This window comes from Ostrea edulis, chromosome 5 (genome assembly GCF_947568905.1).
Source record: "Ostrea edulis chromosome 5, xbOstEdul1.1, whole genome shotgun sequence".
NCBI lineage: Eukaryota > Metazoa > Mollusca > Bivalvia > Ostreida > Ostreidae > Ostrea > Ostrea edulis.
This window is the reverse complement of record NC_079168.1, coordinates 60,053,049-60,069,284: the sequence shown is the minus strand read 5'-3', so window position 1 is coordinate 60,069,284 and position 16,236 is coordinate 60,053,049. Positions and strand designations below refer to the sequence as shown.

The following is a 16,236-nucleotide window of genomic DNA, read 5'->3' as shown; positions in this document are numbered from 1 at the left end:
AATACTTGTCAAATCAGTTTGATACTCGGATACGAAGTGCATTGAAATGTAGCATCAGTTTTTTTAAAAAGTAAGATGGGGGAGGGGGCTGAAGGAAAAAAAATTTACTTGTCTTAAATTCTTGTCAAGTGAGACAAAATAGTAATAATAATAAATTGTGCCTTTGCCAAAACTTGAATATGCTAAAATGAGAATTCGGGTGTGTGTTAATATTAACTGAAACTGCCTCATTTCTTTAAATCTGTACGAGCACTCGTTCTTCGCTACATGTATAAGGGTTGAATTCATAACTGCAGGCTTTTATATTTTTCTCTCATTCAGAATTTCTCCCACTTTTTAACCAAACAATAGTTATGGTTTGTAATAATAAAAACGATTTATTCTATTCTTTCATATTGGTGAGTGATCTGCAGTTTTCCTTGAATTTTCACAGTTGATAATCCTGACATTTTTACTTTATAAGTTAAATTTCTGATATCATAAGAAAGTTTACTTTCACTCTTATGCACAAGTTTCTTTTTCATTTTTGACTTGCTATGAAAATCGATCCTTTCACTTTGGTGTTCCGAATGACAGTGAATGCACGGTGAACTCACAGTGAGTGCAAAACTGTAAACGGAAAGCGAACGAAAAAATGGTAAAGTAGAATGTTTCAGGGACTGTATATGACCTTGCTGTTCTGGAGAAGAAGATTTAAAACGATTTTTCTTTTTTGTATATAATGTTAAATTTGATCCGTATAATGACCCCAGGGTTCATAATTTGAATAAAAAACCTTGAATCCACACAATTTAAAAAATGTTTGCATTTTGATATCTTTTAGTGTGGTCCTGCTATTTTTTAAAAGAACTTGTTTTCAATAAAATTTTAAGTAAATTCCCATAAAAAACATTGATCTCCTATTGTGGTCCCACCCTCCCCTGGACCTGAATTAAACAAACTTGATTTTGAACTTATAACCAGAATATGCTTGCATGTTAATATGACTAGTTGTTGAGGTGAAGATTTTAAAAGATATTTCCATATAAATTTTCATGTGAGATTTTGATCCCCTATTATGGCCCCAACCTACCCCTGGGGTCATCTGAACAAACTTGAATCTGCACTACTTGAGGATGTTTGAATATCAATATGACTGATTATGGCCCCTCTGTTATGGAGATGAGTTTTAAAGATGTTTCCCCATGCATTCCCATGTAAAACTTGATCCCTTATTGCCAGCCTACCCCCTTCTTCTGGAGTCCACAATTTGAACAAACTTGAATCTGCTCTACCTGGGGATACTTGCATATTAATATCACTAATCATTGTTGCCCTGTTGTTCTTGAGAAGAAGATTTTAAAAGACTTTGCCTATATACTTGCATGTAAAATTTTGATTCCCTATTGTGGTTCCACCCTAACCCTGGGAGCCATGATTTGAAAAAACTTGAATCTACTTTATATCAGGAAGCTTTCAAGAAAATACAAATTTTTGTGGCCCAGTGGTTCTGGAGAAGATTTTCCCTATATAGTCGCATGGAAAACTTTGATCCCCGCAGCCCAGTGTGGCCCCACCCTACCTCTGGGAGTCATGATTTGAACAAACTTGTGTCTACTCTATGTCAGGAAGCTTTCATGTATATTTCAACTTTTACCTCAGGGGTCATGATAAGAACAAACTTGAGTCTATAATTCTATGTCAGGTCCAAGCTTTCACATAAATTTCAACTTTTCTGGCCCAATTAATGGTTCTTGAGAAGATTTGTTTTTAGATTTCCCACTATATATTCACATATTAAACTTTGATCCCCTATTGTGGACCCACCCAACCCCATCCCCATCCCCAGGTGCTAAAAAGCTCACACAAAACAACTAACCTGAAAGTTCATGCATCTGGTATCATGAGTCGAGTTTGCATCATTACATTTTTGATGAAGCGTCATAACAATTTACTCCAAGTCCGCTTGAATGAAAATTTAATAAATCCGACATGCCTTAATTACAATGTAATAAGATTATAAGATTTATTAATTTACGAAATAATGGTTCATGGCAAATTGACAATTATAGATGCAAAAAAAAAAAAAAAAAAAATTACCTAACTGTCCACACAATTGCCCAGATTACAAAACAACACTGGTCAGTCAATCCAAATATACACACTTAGTATTCTTTTTGCAAGATTTGGGAATGGTATAAGATTATAGAAAATAACAATAGAAGTGAATGCATGCAATTTTGCTAAAAGTTCTGCATCACATAAATTCTGCAAGATTACAAAGTCACTTGGTATAAAGACCACCAAGGTTGGGTTGGAAAACTGTTTGAGTCTATTGAGACCAGCTTATATAAGACTATTTTTAAACACTGCTTTAAAAAGATCATTCTTAACTGTTGGGGACCTTACAGTATGTACTGCAGGTTTGTAAGAATTAGTGCTGAACATTACAAGTCTGGGCAGTAATGTGTAATAGCCTCAGGAGACTCCAACACTTCATGAAAAAACAGCAGCTTTGATGATCAAATTCAGACTCTGGTAAAAGAAATTTCATTAAGGATAATGAATTCTGTCAGACTTTCTGACAGAAACTTTTACAAATACAAATAATTAAATTCTTTTCATCGATATCTCTATAGTGTTTTTCCAACAGGTTTGTCTCCCTAGCTCACAAGAGCATAATGTAAAGTGAAAGAACTTTGATTGATACCTGTTGTAATGATGCTATGTGGGTTTTTTTTTTTGAAAAGTCAAGTATATCATTCTTCTTCCTGTAGTGATTGCTGTCAAGGCTAAATAGTAACTTAAGGCATTCATGCAGCTATTCATCAAAATAACACAGAATTCTAAACCATAAAACCTATTCAATTCCTGAATTGATTTAACTGATAGAATTTAAAGGATATTTTCCAATGACAATTTTTTCTACATGGCCGGCTTTTAAAACTCCAGATCCAGCCCATTCCTATAGCATGATGGGGTACAAAAATCTTTTGCTTCTCCAATTATTAGCAATAAATCAATACTTGGAATGAACAAAACTCCCTCAAATCTTCAGAAGAAAGAACAAGGCAATGATTTCTAATACACTTGATTTTGCCATACTATTATCAAAATACTAGAAGAAGAATGTTGAATTGTTGCTATACATGTATGAACTATATGTATACTGTACAAGTCATAAGGTTAAAATTATGCCAATTCAAATTGCTAAGGAAGACAGCATATTCATAATTGCAATTAATATTTCAACAGCATAATTAATGCATGTTCTACCTAGCTGTATTCAAGATAGTTCTAATTCCAACTGAACTCTACGTTATATTCTTCTACTTGCTCTATGTATCCTTAGTTAAAAACTGCTTGTGGATATAACATAAGGTGTCAGGAAACACAATAATAAAACATTATTAATAGCACTGCTAAATGGTACACTGTACACCATCAATTAATTGCCCCCTTGGGTAGCCCTTCTAAAATGGTTCAATGCCAGCTTACACGTACCCCCCTGTAGATTCCATATCCTACATTTGACAATATTTTTCCATAGATGTTGATGTTATGATATTCGTGTTTTGACATTTGAAACCCTCCATAAATCTAGGGGTTATAGTTAGGGCAATGACATGAAGAATCTGTGTGTGAACCTGCTTTCCCAATCAATACAGTATACTCTGTTAATTAATGTGCTAATGGCATTGAACTGCTCAGACCTGTGCTCTGGCACTATTCCAGTGGGCCACTGGCCACAAACTTGTGTAATTAGTGGAATTTCCAATGTTTCCCAAAATTTGACATCTTCCAACATATTTTGTGGAAAGATTTGGACTCAAGATGGTAGGTGTATGGGAGCTAGGGTAGAAGGAGGCTTAATTAAGAAGAGTTGGTAAATAGTATCGGAATCACATGTATATACATGCATTGAAGACCCAGATATTTGAAAAAGATTAGTGATAATGATTAATTTGATACATTGTCATCTGATATTGTTAAAAGTCATGTACTATATGGCTCAAACAAATCCATGAGCTATGGTATAGAGTTGTTCCTGCAACAGCAACACCATCATCACATTTGGAGAGATTATTTTGGGGCATTTAAAACAAACAGCTAGCAAAAACCAGATGCCACAGCAAAATATTGTTGGTAGATATATCTAAATGTAAACAAGTACATTGATGGTTTTCTCAACTTTCCAAACCACAATTAATTTACTGTAATATTTGATGAACAAATTTTCATAATTTGTTCAGAGCCTCAAATGTTTTTAAAATACCAATAGGTCAATTAGAAGTATGAATTATTTTTAATACAATTTATCTAAAAATGAAATCTATGAACACTCTCTAGAATCTGATAACTCTTTAAAGGTATACCTGTAGTTTTCCAATATCCTAAAAGTACTATAGTAATCTTGAGGTATTGTAACTGACTAATTGTTTAGGTTTGTCACAGATGATTATTCTTGTGACAAATTGAGTTGGCACCTACCTTTTATGTACTTTCTATATATCATAAACAAAGGAAAAACCAACAATATTTCATCTGCACAATACACTGATGGGAATTTTAATGCATATATATATATATATACTCTACCACACTCAAAAACACTTTACAGGCACCATTTCACACCTGTAAGCATCCTACATTTACATTTATATGTACATTATCAATACACATTCATAATATCCTAAGGGAAGAAAGCAACAATACAATAAACCCTTACCTAAATTTTTCCAAGAATTTTTTTCAATCCTCAAAAATTAAATATAATGCAGATATTTTCAAATAAAATCCCAGGCCAATGTCATAGAATATTTGTAAGTACAAATAGTATCAGCTGTCTCAGGTGAGCTACTGCTACGCGTGCTGGTACCTGTAAACACTGCCACTCGTCTTCATGTACTGCAAGCTTGGAGGTTTTAAACCTCTCTATAATGGCTACAATGACGTGTGTGTATACGCCAGTCTGCAATGGCAAATCTTTCAGTTCAGTAAGTCAGAACCAGGGGAATGTCGCTCAGAGCCTTATTCATTAATCAGTTGTTATACATTTAAGAGGATTTCTATTGTTCACAGATTCTGATAATCTATACCTAAATTTATCTGAAGGTATCCATTTCCTAGTGTTTTATCAGACCATTTAATACGGGTGTTGGTTGTAAAAAAAAAAAAAAAAGAGCTTAAATTATTTTGCTATCTAAAAGTTAATCTCTATCAACACTTTTCATGCTTCAAAAAACTTTTCTGAAAAAAATTCCTTAGAAATGACAAACATTTCTGATATCTATCTATTAAAGGTCAAAATTGCAACAAAATTAGATTTTGTCAGGAACCCACAAAAAGTCAATATGATTTAATCTGCCATTCGCAATAATGACTCAAAACCATTCTAAATGATGACTTAATTCATACCTACAAGTTACTTATTGAACATACAACATAGAATATCACCTTAAAGCAAAGTGAGGCCTACATGTGCCATAACAGTACCCTCTGTACTACGACAAAAAAAATGTGTTTGTGCAAAGGTCAATGTTAAGCTGCATGGTCACCAGGTCAAAGGTTTTCGGTGTCAATGGAAAGGTCTTAAATTGCCACAAGAAATACACATACCAAATATGAAAGCTCTAGATCTTCCTCTTATCAAGTCATGTGTAAAAGATATGACCAAGGTTAAAGTTTTTTGCCACAGATAGATGAACAGATCAAAAATCTATATTAAAAAATTAGGGTTCCAAAATATAGCAGTTCAAAGATTTTGACCACCAAATATTCCTTTGGACCAGTAAACACCAACAATACATATCATAATAAAATTTCATTAAAATAACCAGTATGTAAGAAACATTAAGTTTTATTTTGCAAACTACAACTCAGAAGTGTTTCTTATAGCTGGTGCAGCAATTGCATCTTAAATCTAAGAGCTGGAAGTCATCATTTTAAATCATTATCTGGAATGCTGATCATAATCATACTCTAGTACTTTAACACAAAATGCCAGAAATATTTCAATGAAATATTCCATGAAGAAACAAAGAAGTTATTATATATAGATATAGCCAGATGCCTTTATAATCATAGGTGAATATGAAACACATTTCTCTGCAGGTATGATCATCATCATAGCCCTCGTATTCTGCAAATATCAGTTATGACATTCTCATTTTAAAAACAATTACCAGTACCAGCTATATTGTAATTATTGTGTTTCTAGAAAAACAAAATGAGATTTCAAAGCATTTCAGCTTTCCTTGTGAGAATGAATGATTGATGGATTGTATCTTGTTTCACATCCCTCTTGAGAATTTTTCACTCATATGGAGACGTCACCATTTAGGCCTATGCTCGGCGCTTACAATTTGAGCAATGAGAGTTTTTTAGTGTGCCACACCTACTGTGACTTGTGACATATATTTTTAAGTTCATCTCCGAGGATCCGTGACATTCACATCTGATGCCGAGCGTTTGGCGATGGAACTGACACTACTTGTTTTAATGACTTAGGTCTGTCATGGCCGGAATTCGAACCCCGAACTTCTGCATGTGGGGCGAACGCTCTACCTCTAGACTACTGTGGCTGTTTTGTGGGCAATCAAAAACTTAAAATGAGGGATGGAGAATCCAAAACTCCTGCATAAATCCATACTTATCATTCATACTTGTATATGTACATAATTAACTATCAAAAAGTAAACACATAAACTGTATTTTCCTTAAGCACATTCAGGATCATTCTGTTACATAGGGCTGATATAATTTATAATCTTCCATCTGCACAACCAATCATAAAGTATCATGATTAATCAAACGAGAAGTATAATCACAATATTCACTGAGCCAAGAGGGCAAGGTGGATATACATGTAGTACTTTGAGGGTAGAAAAAGCATTGTATCGACTGATGTCAATTATTGTTTTTCAATAGAATTGAATAATTCAAAACTTTGAAACCATCTAAATTAAGAGCTAGCTTACAAAAACTATATCCGATCGTCCATTTTTGTTCACAGCTAAAGTGCACGACCTAGTCGAATATGATTAGTGATGTGAACTTTTGTTTAATATATTAATCATTGAATAATTTAAAACATCAAGCTTTCCAAACAATACCTGGTTTAAGAGGGTCATCTTTATCTACAGTGTGATGCCAAGTTGAAAGTGATGAAAGACACAAGTTTTCGTTGGGCAACCAAACACTATAGAGACCAATCGTATCAATTTGTGAATTCCCAATTTATTTTTCATCCAATGTTGGAAAAATCTGTTTGTATTCACCTTTAATATATGTGGAGGTAAAAATGTTTTATTTTTTCTAGCTTGTCGAATCTCAGCCAATCAGAAAAGAAAAACTCAAAACTACTCAATTATAAAATAATAAGAAATATCTAAATAACTAATGAACTTACATGTAACACTCAGATAGGGGGAGGGGTGCAGGGCACATAACCTAACCAAGGATAAAAAAGGGACACATCAAAAAATGACTTTGTTACACATTATACAGTCAAAGAAATTAAACTGCATCCACTTAGGAGGTTGATACTTTGCATCGTCATAATGGCTGACTTCCTTTTAAATCATGGATGAAAATATAAATATCAGCAATATTTTCCTATTCATTTCTAACCTGCAAACTGTAGATCACGGATTCGAGATCAGCAGGAGTTTTAAATTTCTTTCAGATTTCTTTCTACTAAACCTGCAGTTTTTGACTTAAATAAAGTAAATTTGAAATTTTCCAATTTCAAAATATTGTTGTACATATCCTCCATATCAAATTTCTCTGGTGTACGTAGCATATACCTCCTTAACAAACACACAGTGAAAATTGCATGAAGTTACTGATTGTGTATCATATAATGAATCGTAACCTTAAAAGTTACAGTCTGTACCTAAATTCAGTCTTGCCATTTAATCTAGCCAGATATTGAAAGAGCCAGATATTGACAGACGATTGATTATTGATAAAAAAAAAATGTCACAGAGAGAAAGTGCCACATTAATCAATATGTCTTCCATGGTAGTTTCCATTCCAACAGAGCTGTATTCTAATTTCATAAAATCAAATACTGATCCTGATTTTGTATGGCAAAATGGATTAGCCACTCTTGTATACACACCATTAAACATCAATACAGTACCAAAATTATCACCATTGTTCAAATAATATGACATATATCATACCTAATTCAGTTAACTTCAAATATAATGCTAACCCATAAAATTCAATCACAAGCTAAGCTTGAGAGGTTTCTGCAAAGTATCATAACTTCCTTGCCAAGATGGTGTGGCTTCTCAACAAAGAGACAGGCATATCAAAACATTGAAATCCCTGTGTCTGCTCTGTCATAAGGAAGATGAGGGGCTATTTAAAGACTTGATCCCCCTCCCTCCCCAATAATTTGGGAATGTAGCATTATTTCAATACATAAAAAAATTCAACATTTAGTATACAAGACTAATAATACCAGTAGTACATAACTACAAGTATTATATTTCTGGATTCAGCAAAAAACAATAGAAGTATCATTTCAAAGATGTAGTTCTTAATCTGATGACAGAAAATCATTTAATCACAACAAATTCTATTGCTCCTAAAAGATCAATCTTGATGTGGCATCTGTCAAAGGCTTTCTTGGTAAAATATTACAATATAGCATGTGGCTGTTGCTTGATGACTTCATCTTTTCTCAATTTTCACTATTGCAATGGAGACCATCCTCACCTCAATAAAGATCAATAAATTACATCAAAAAGGCAGGGTTCCATGTTTAAGATCTATACAATCAAAAGCGTAAAGCCTCAAAGCTCATTTCTTCTTTTTGTGGAAATTATTAGCATATTTTATGCAACCTGACAGATTTTGTAAGTAAAATTGGTAGAGCTGGTGTACATCATTGAACACATTCAGATAATATTTATCATGAAGAAACAAGATCTGTTAACACAATCGTTATTAATTAGCAGTCAATAACTGAGAAACAGCCTTAAAACATGCACATCTTTCTTTTACATCCCACGACCTGCAGTTGTTGCAATCAATTATCAAGAAAGGAATCAAGCCTAGAGAAGACCACAAGACAGGCAGTAAAAGAAAGAGTAAATGTAGGATGTTAGCAGCAAATCCATTACACTGATGCACTGATGAAAACAGGAAGCATTGATACACCTAATAAATACTGACAATTTTATCAGACAATGTACCCAATCAAAACACAATAAATCTTTACCCAGCCATCCAGGTTTCAAAGAAGGGAGCTAGTGGCCTGTCTACAGAGATCTATAATATTGAGGTTTGGGGAAGAATTCATGAAACACAGCATGTGCTTCTTCCTGCCTCTTGCATTATTCAGAATGCTGACCTTTTTTGTGCCCTTTTCACTTGAGGTCTATATTGCGTAACATTGTCTTCTGTTTGTTCCTCCTAGACTTTTTAGCAACACTTTTTATAGTAACTAGAAAGTGTTGATGAAGGCTAGATTGATTGCTAAATTAATCTCCATCATCTCCATTAACCTTTATCTCTCTGGTGAAACCTCTTTCATTAAATAAGCCCTTCTGCACACTTCTTACCAGAATACTTGCTTGATGTTCCTTAAAACATTAAAATTCCACATTCCCTATCAACAATTAACAAGAGGTACTGTGAGCAATGCTCACTAAGAATACCCCCCCCCCCCCCCCCCCCCCCCCCGCCCAAATCTCCCAAAGGGTGTTGTTAATAGGTATAAATTACCTCTTTCCTGAGTGTAAAAATATGGTATGCCTTTGTAGAGGAAAATGGAAGATATAGTCCGAACACAAATCCATGGCATAAACCTATAATTTTGACCTTGAGATCAAAGGTCAAGGTCATAAATGTACATGACACATAGTCTCATGGTGATACACCCATGTCTTATGGTATGACGATGTCAAAACCCTGTAATCAATTTTGACCTTGAGGTCAAAGTTCAAGGTCATATAGAGGTCATGAAGGTACCTGACACATTGTTTCATGGTGATACACTCATGTGTCAAATATGGTATGCCTATGTCAAAGAACAAAGAAGTAATGGCCCTGACACGAATCCATTGTAAAAACCTTTAATTTTGACCTTGAGGTAAAGGTCATATGGACGTCATGAAGGCACATGACACATCGTCTCGTGGTGATACACTCATGTGTCAAATATGGTATGCTTGTGTCAAAGAACAAAGAAGTTATGGCCCGGACACGAATCCATTGTAAAAAAAACCTTTAATTTTGACCTTGAGGTCAAGGGTCAAGGTCATATAGAGGTCATGAAGGTACTCGACACATCGTCTCATGGTGATCCACCTGTGTGCCAAATATGGTATGCCTAAGTCAAAGAACAAAGAAGTTGATGGCCCGGACACGAATCTGCAAAGACAGACGGACGGACGGACAGACAGACAGACAGAGTGATTCCTATATACACCCCCCACCCCACCCCCCGAACTTTGTTCGGGGGGGTATAACTAGTATATGTACATTGAATTTATTGTATGCATGCACACAAATGAGGGTAATGCACCTAATATGTGGTTATGTGTCGTGGAGGTTTAATTAAGCATCTACAACTTCAATAAATACCCTTTTCGACCTGATATTATAAATATACTTTAAATGTACAACATAAACGAACTTGCTGACATTTATGAAATCCATTCCTAAAACAATGACAAACTGACAGGTAATCAGTCTGATTGACAGTACTCACAAGAGTCACCTATAATGAAATTATTTCATGTCAACATTTTGAGCACCTCGTCCTCCTTTTATCACATGCTTTAATATATGGGACATAACATACTAAACTCTATACAAAAGTGTAGGGCTGAAACAATTCATCGAAATATCGATACTGTTCAATATAAACGCTCGATTCAATGATCCATTCATTGCCTTGTTTTTCGGTTTGATACATTTATTACAAACGGATTTAGTAATATACATCAGGCTCGGCCTGTACTTATTGTTTTCCTTAAGGTTGATAAAAATAATAATAAACTTTATCAGTTTAAACTATAGAGCCAATTTGTAAACATTTTGCTTTAATATCTTTGATTTTGAATCTTGGTAATTATTTTTTCTTCAATGTTATTATTGGTGTCTTCTGTAAATTGTATCGTATTGAAAATATTGAATCGTGGTATGAGTATTGCAATATGTATCATATCATTTCAGCCCTACAAAAGTGGTTACATAATTTGATATTGTACATACATTTGTAGTTCGTAAGGAATGCATGTGTCAGTATGCCATCTGAAAAAGTAACAGAAATGAAATTAAATATATACTCACTCTCTTTTGAGTAGATATGAAAAAACATTTATAATGAGCATGTCACTACAAATAAATTTTAAGGACCAGAATGCTCACCTGAGTGAAATCTCTCTCTCTCTCTCTCTCTCTCTCATTCTCATTGCTCTTCTATACAGTTTTTAGCATAATGAACTTGGGTCTATTTTTATTGTTTGATTCAACTATTGTACAAAGCAAAAGGTTTAAAGGCATTTTACAATCAAGTGCAAGTCCTTGAACCAAGTCAATACCACAACAAGTTACTTTATGTCCTTGAACTCTTGTCAGTACATGTAATAATAATTGGTAATAATTGGTTACTTAACTTTATGTCCTTGAACTCTCATCAGTAATATAATAATTGGTTTAATTATAATAACTTGTGCATCCACATGTACTATAAAAACAATACTTGAAGTACATTTTTTAACAAATCATCCACTTCCTCTGACATATACATGTTTTGAAGTCAATTAATGCTACTGAGGGAAGCATTGTTAATTACATTTACAAGGACTTCTTTCTATTATATACATGTCATATAAATGCCTCTAATTTGGCATTTATTTGGGGAACAAGTAAGTCACACTAAAGTACCTGCTGCATGTAACTATCATTAATATACAAATGTACCATACTGCTAAGAGCAACATCTAAAATTATTATCCATCCTCAATGTATACAACTAAATAAATCTTTCATGATATTAAAGAATAGAATTTACTTACTAGCATTAAATGTTGAGAAAGATGACCCATTTGCAAACTTAAAAGTATCATATAATATTATAATCTATATCTATATACAAAATGTATGGTATTATATCAAGTCATTTAACAATAAACTCAATAATGGATCTACTTCTCCAAGTGAAAATTACTTTTTAATGAAATGTTAAGATGCTCATCTTTAAAAAGGATGGATAGAATTTAAAGAAATATGATTTTACTTATACAGTCAAAACTGCCATAGCGACCCACTGTATTAAGCGACTCACTGTTGTATGTGACCATAAAAATTCCTATCCCAAGGCGTAACCCTATCTATTGCCTTAGATAAATATATATTTAGTTTGCTTTGCACATATTTTTATTTTTTATGCACATTTTCCTTTATATTTCTTTGATATATTTAAAATATTATGTATGGATAGTGATGGCTGGGGATGAGTTAAATATAATTTAGTATGAAAACAACCTAATTTTTCCCAATTTTGTGTATATAAAGATCCACCTGTCTAACATGAGCAATGACCCTTGATTTTCAAAACCTTTGTGTGTAATTTCACGAAATTTTACCTTTATTTAGCAACTGTACATTTTTCAATTACAATGCGATTCCTATTTCCGATTTCAATCGAGCATGACTATATTCTGGGAATTATCGCCCCTAACACTTTCAGCAGTGATCCTGTTTAGTCGGCACTCTGAATCAATTATTATACCCAAGTTATCCATTGGTTAACGTGTAATCAACATGCAGGGTCGTGTGGGGTGAATTAACAAAAGCCAAGTGTGAATTTCGACGGACTTTCAGATGTGCGGGGTAGATCGGATATGAAATTTCCCACCTGGAATACCATTATGTTTAATAGAGTGGAAAATTAGCCTGATTGCGATATAAATCAGGTAAATATTGTGCTTGGGACTGAAATTTTAAAAGGAGTATTCACGATTTTCCTGTACAAGAAATCCAAACTTTCCAAGCGGCTCACTTCGACATATCCCGAGTATTTGACACATCCGATTTCAAAAAATTTGCCTGCATTAGTTCAAAACTTAAAAGATTTGCTTAGCAAAATGGATATTGTGATTTATTTAATGTCTTAGAATATTGAATAACACATTTCCAGCATTATTGTACAAAAGAAGATGCAACACTTCATCACTTGCTTTCTTATCACCAGACAGCCATTGCAATTTTTTTAGTTACAAATAGGCTATACATAAATACTCTTTACAACAAAATGTTTTCAAGTTTTAGAAAATTTGCATGCATTTCATAAATGATTTTAAATTTCATGTAATATGAAATGTATGCAAATTTTATCATTCTTAAACAAATTGAATGCAATTTTTTATGAATAATAAATTATAATACAATACATTGTATTTTAGATTATTAAACTTTAGTGTATGTATCATTAATTTTATTTTACAACTATTAAAACCATACTTGATATTTTAAATACATGTACAGTTATTTTCTCCATTGTACAATTTACAAACTATTTCTGTATACTATTTGTGAAATGCATTTAAGGCGGAAAATAAGCAACCTGTATTAATTAAGAGACCACCTGTCATATGTGACCTTTTTTCCATCCTCCATTGGACGGTCTCTTAATACAGGTTTGACTGTAATTCATTCTGACTGGACCCATAGAAGCACTTGACCTGTGCATTAACATGATATACCTTTATCCCAAATTCCAAATGTCCATTTGTATGACTGAGATAATATTGTTTGAAATTTCCAAAGTCCATGTGGCTCAACTCTCCAAACTATTTGACCAGAATTTCAAATATGAATTTGACCTGCAACTCCACAACCATCTGGTAAAGGTCTAACCTGACTTGTGTATTTCTCATGATGTATCTATGAGGGCGAGTCAATAAGTAACCAGCCTAACTTAATTATTTCCGTTTGAGATCCACCTCTTCTTTTTTGATGTAATTGCCCTCTAGTGTGATGCACTTAGACCAATGGTGTTCAAGTGCCATCAGCCCAGAACTGAAAAAGTCAGGGTCCTTTCCATTGACCCACTCCTCAACAGCTGTCACAACTTCTTTGTCAGACCGGAAATGATGTCCACAGATATCCTTTTTCAAGTTTGGGAATAGAAAGAAGTCGATAGGAACTAAGTCAGGCGAATAAGAAGGATGTGGTATTAATTCATACCCATTTCGCTTTACAGCATCCATTTCAACTTTGCAAGTGAGGACTCTCGCATTGTCCTGTTGCAGTAAAACACCTTTAGAGAGTTTACCTCGGCGTTTTTCACGGAAGGCGGTTCTCAGCTGGTCTAGCAAGTTTGCATAGTACACTCCAGTTATTGTACTTCTCTTGGGTAAAAAGTCCAACATAAAAACGCCTTTTGCATCCCAAAATACTGTGGCCATCACCTTGCCAGCAGATGGTTGCGTCTTGAACTTCTTTGGCCTCAGGGATCCAGGCCCTACCCACTGATGACTCTAATCTTTATTCTCTGGCTCATAATAATGAACCCAAGTCTCATCTACAGTCACCAGACATAAAAGAAAATCATCTTTTGACCTAAAACGCTTCAACAAGGTGCTGCATACTGATGCTCTGGTTGCCATTTGCTCATTGCTAAGGGATTAGGGGACCCAATGGACTGTTAGCTTGTGCATCCCTAAACGATCATGCAAGATTGTTGAAACGCTACCATGTGAAATGCCTAATGCCTGCACTATTTCTTCCACCTGAATTCGCCTATCAGAGTGTACCAGATCCCGAACTTTCTTGCACATTTCTTATCGGTGGCATCCAGTGGGCATCCAGACCTGGCTTCATCTTCTAAAGACGTTCTACCACGTTTTAATTCCCCTACCCAGAATTTAACCTGAGCATAAGATGGTGCAGAAGACCCATAAACATTGGTTAACTTGCCATGTATACCCTTGCCTGTTTTAACTTTTAAATACTAGTACTGAATAATAGCACGGTACTCAACTTTAGATGAAAAGCATGCATTTGCATCACTAGCAATGTTTGACATTCAATATCTTATTAAAGAATGACTCGATACGCGTGCAATTTTGTACCCAGGTATAAAACATGTATTGAAAGAAGGCATGAAAATCGTGACCTTGCCAGTCAATTGGAAATGGGATAGGCTGGTTTGACTCGTCCTCGTATATCCTGAATTTCAATTCACAAATTTCCATGTGTGACTGAGATAATGAGTGGGAAATATGAATTGTTTAAAATTGTTGAAGTCCAAGGGGCACACAAGTTAACTTATTCAACAGCTTGGTCCTGTCAGTTCTCATGTATGGAAGTGAGACACGGAAAACAATGGAACGAGACAAAAAAGAAAAAAGATCGACACCTTCCAGAATAGATGCTTGAGAAAGGTATTGGGAATAAGATGGCCAGAGCAAATATCAAATGAAGAACTCCATCATAGAACAAAAACAAGAAGAGCAAGTGAAATAATAATTCTCTCAGGAAGTGGAATTGGATTGCCAATCATTGGCCATGTACTAAATATGGAGAACACCAGGATTTGCACCACCACACTGACATGGTGCCCAGAGGGAAGGAGACAAGTAGGCCGGCAAAAAACAATGTGGAGAAGAACTACTGAACAGGAAAGGTTAAACCTGGGCGTTAGCAAGGGCAGTAGCCAGAGACAGAGGCAGGTGGAGGCAGTGTATTGGGGCCTTATGTACCAGTGGGCACGAATAGGATAGGTGAGGTGAGAAGGGGCATAACTTTTTCAAAAAGACCTTGGCCTGCATATTCTCAGATGTATCTATACCAAACCTCAGTTTAATATGTACATCCACAGCAGAAATAATGAATGGAAAATTAATGACGTAAAAGGGTAACACTATACGACTCTGCCATGGCAGGAGCATAAAAATAATTTTTTCTCAAAAATAGCACCTGTAAAGGATTGATATTGTATATTGTTTAACATCCCATTCGAGAATACTTGACTCATATGGAGATGTCACTATTGCTGGTGAAGGGGTGCAAAATCAAGGTCTATGCTCAGCGCTTACGACCTTTGAGCAGGGAGGAATCTTTATCGTGCCACATCTGCTGTGACATGGGGCCTCGGTTTTTACAATCTCATCCGAAGGACCGCCCCATTTAGTTGCCTAGCTCTTACAACAAGCAAGGGGTACTGAGGCCCTATTCTAACCCATGGTAAAGGAAATAATATTGATAAGAAATAAATAATTTCCTTTT

At 34.7% G+C, this 16,236-nt stretch overlaps 1 protein-coding gene across 7 annotated transcripts in view; it reads right to left on the bottom strand.

Annotated features, from left to right (window-relative positions):
* Positions 1-16,236, bottom strand: part of LOC125652375 (steroid hormone receptor ERR2-like) — a 66,638-nt gene that overhangs the window by 33,629 nt on the left and 16,773 nt on the right. For 5 of the 7 annotated variants that reach the window (XM_048881547.2, XM_056164966.1, XM_056164968.1 and 2 more), the window contains one exon: positions 11,215-11,253. The gene's annotated coding sequence lies outside the window, so the exon portion shown is untranslated. Of the gene's footprint in view, positions 1-4,708; positions 5,400-11,214; positions 11,254-16,236 lie in introns of those variants that run through there. The other 2 variants (XM_048881550.2, XM_056164967.1) reach the window with 2 other exon arrangements.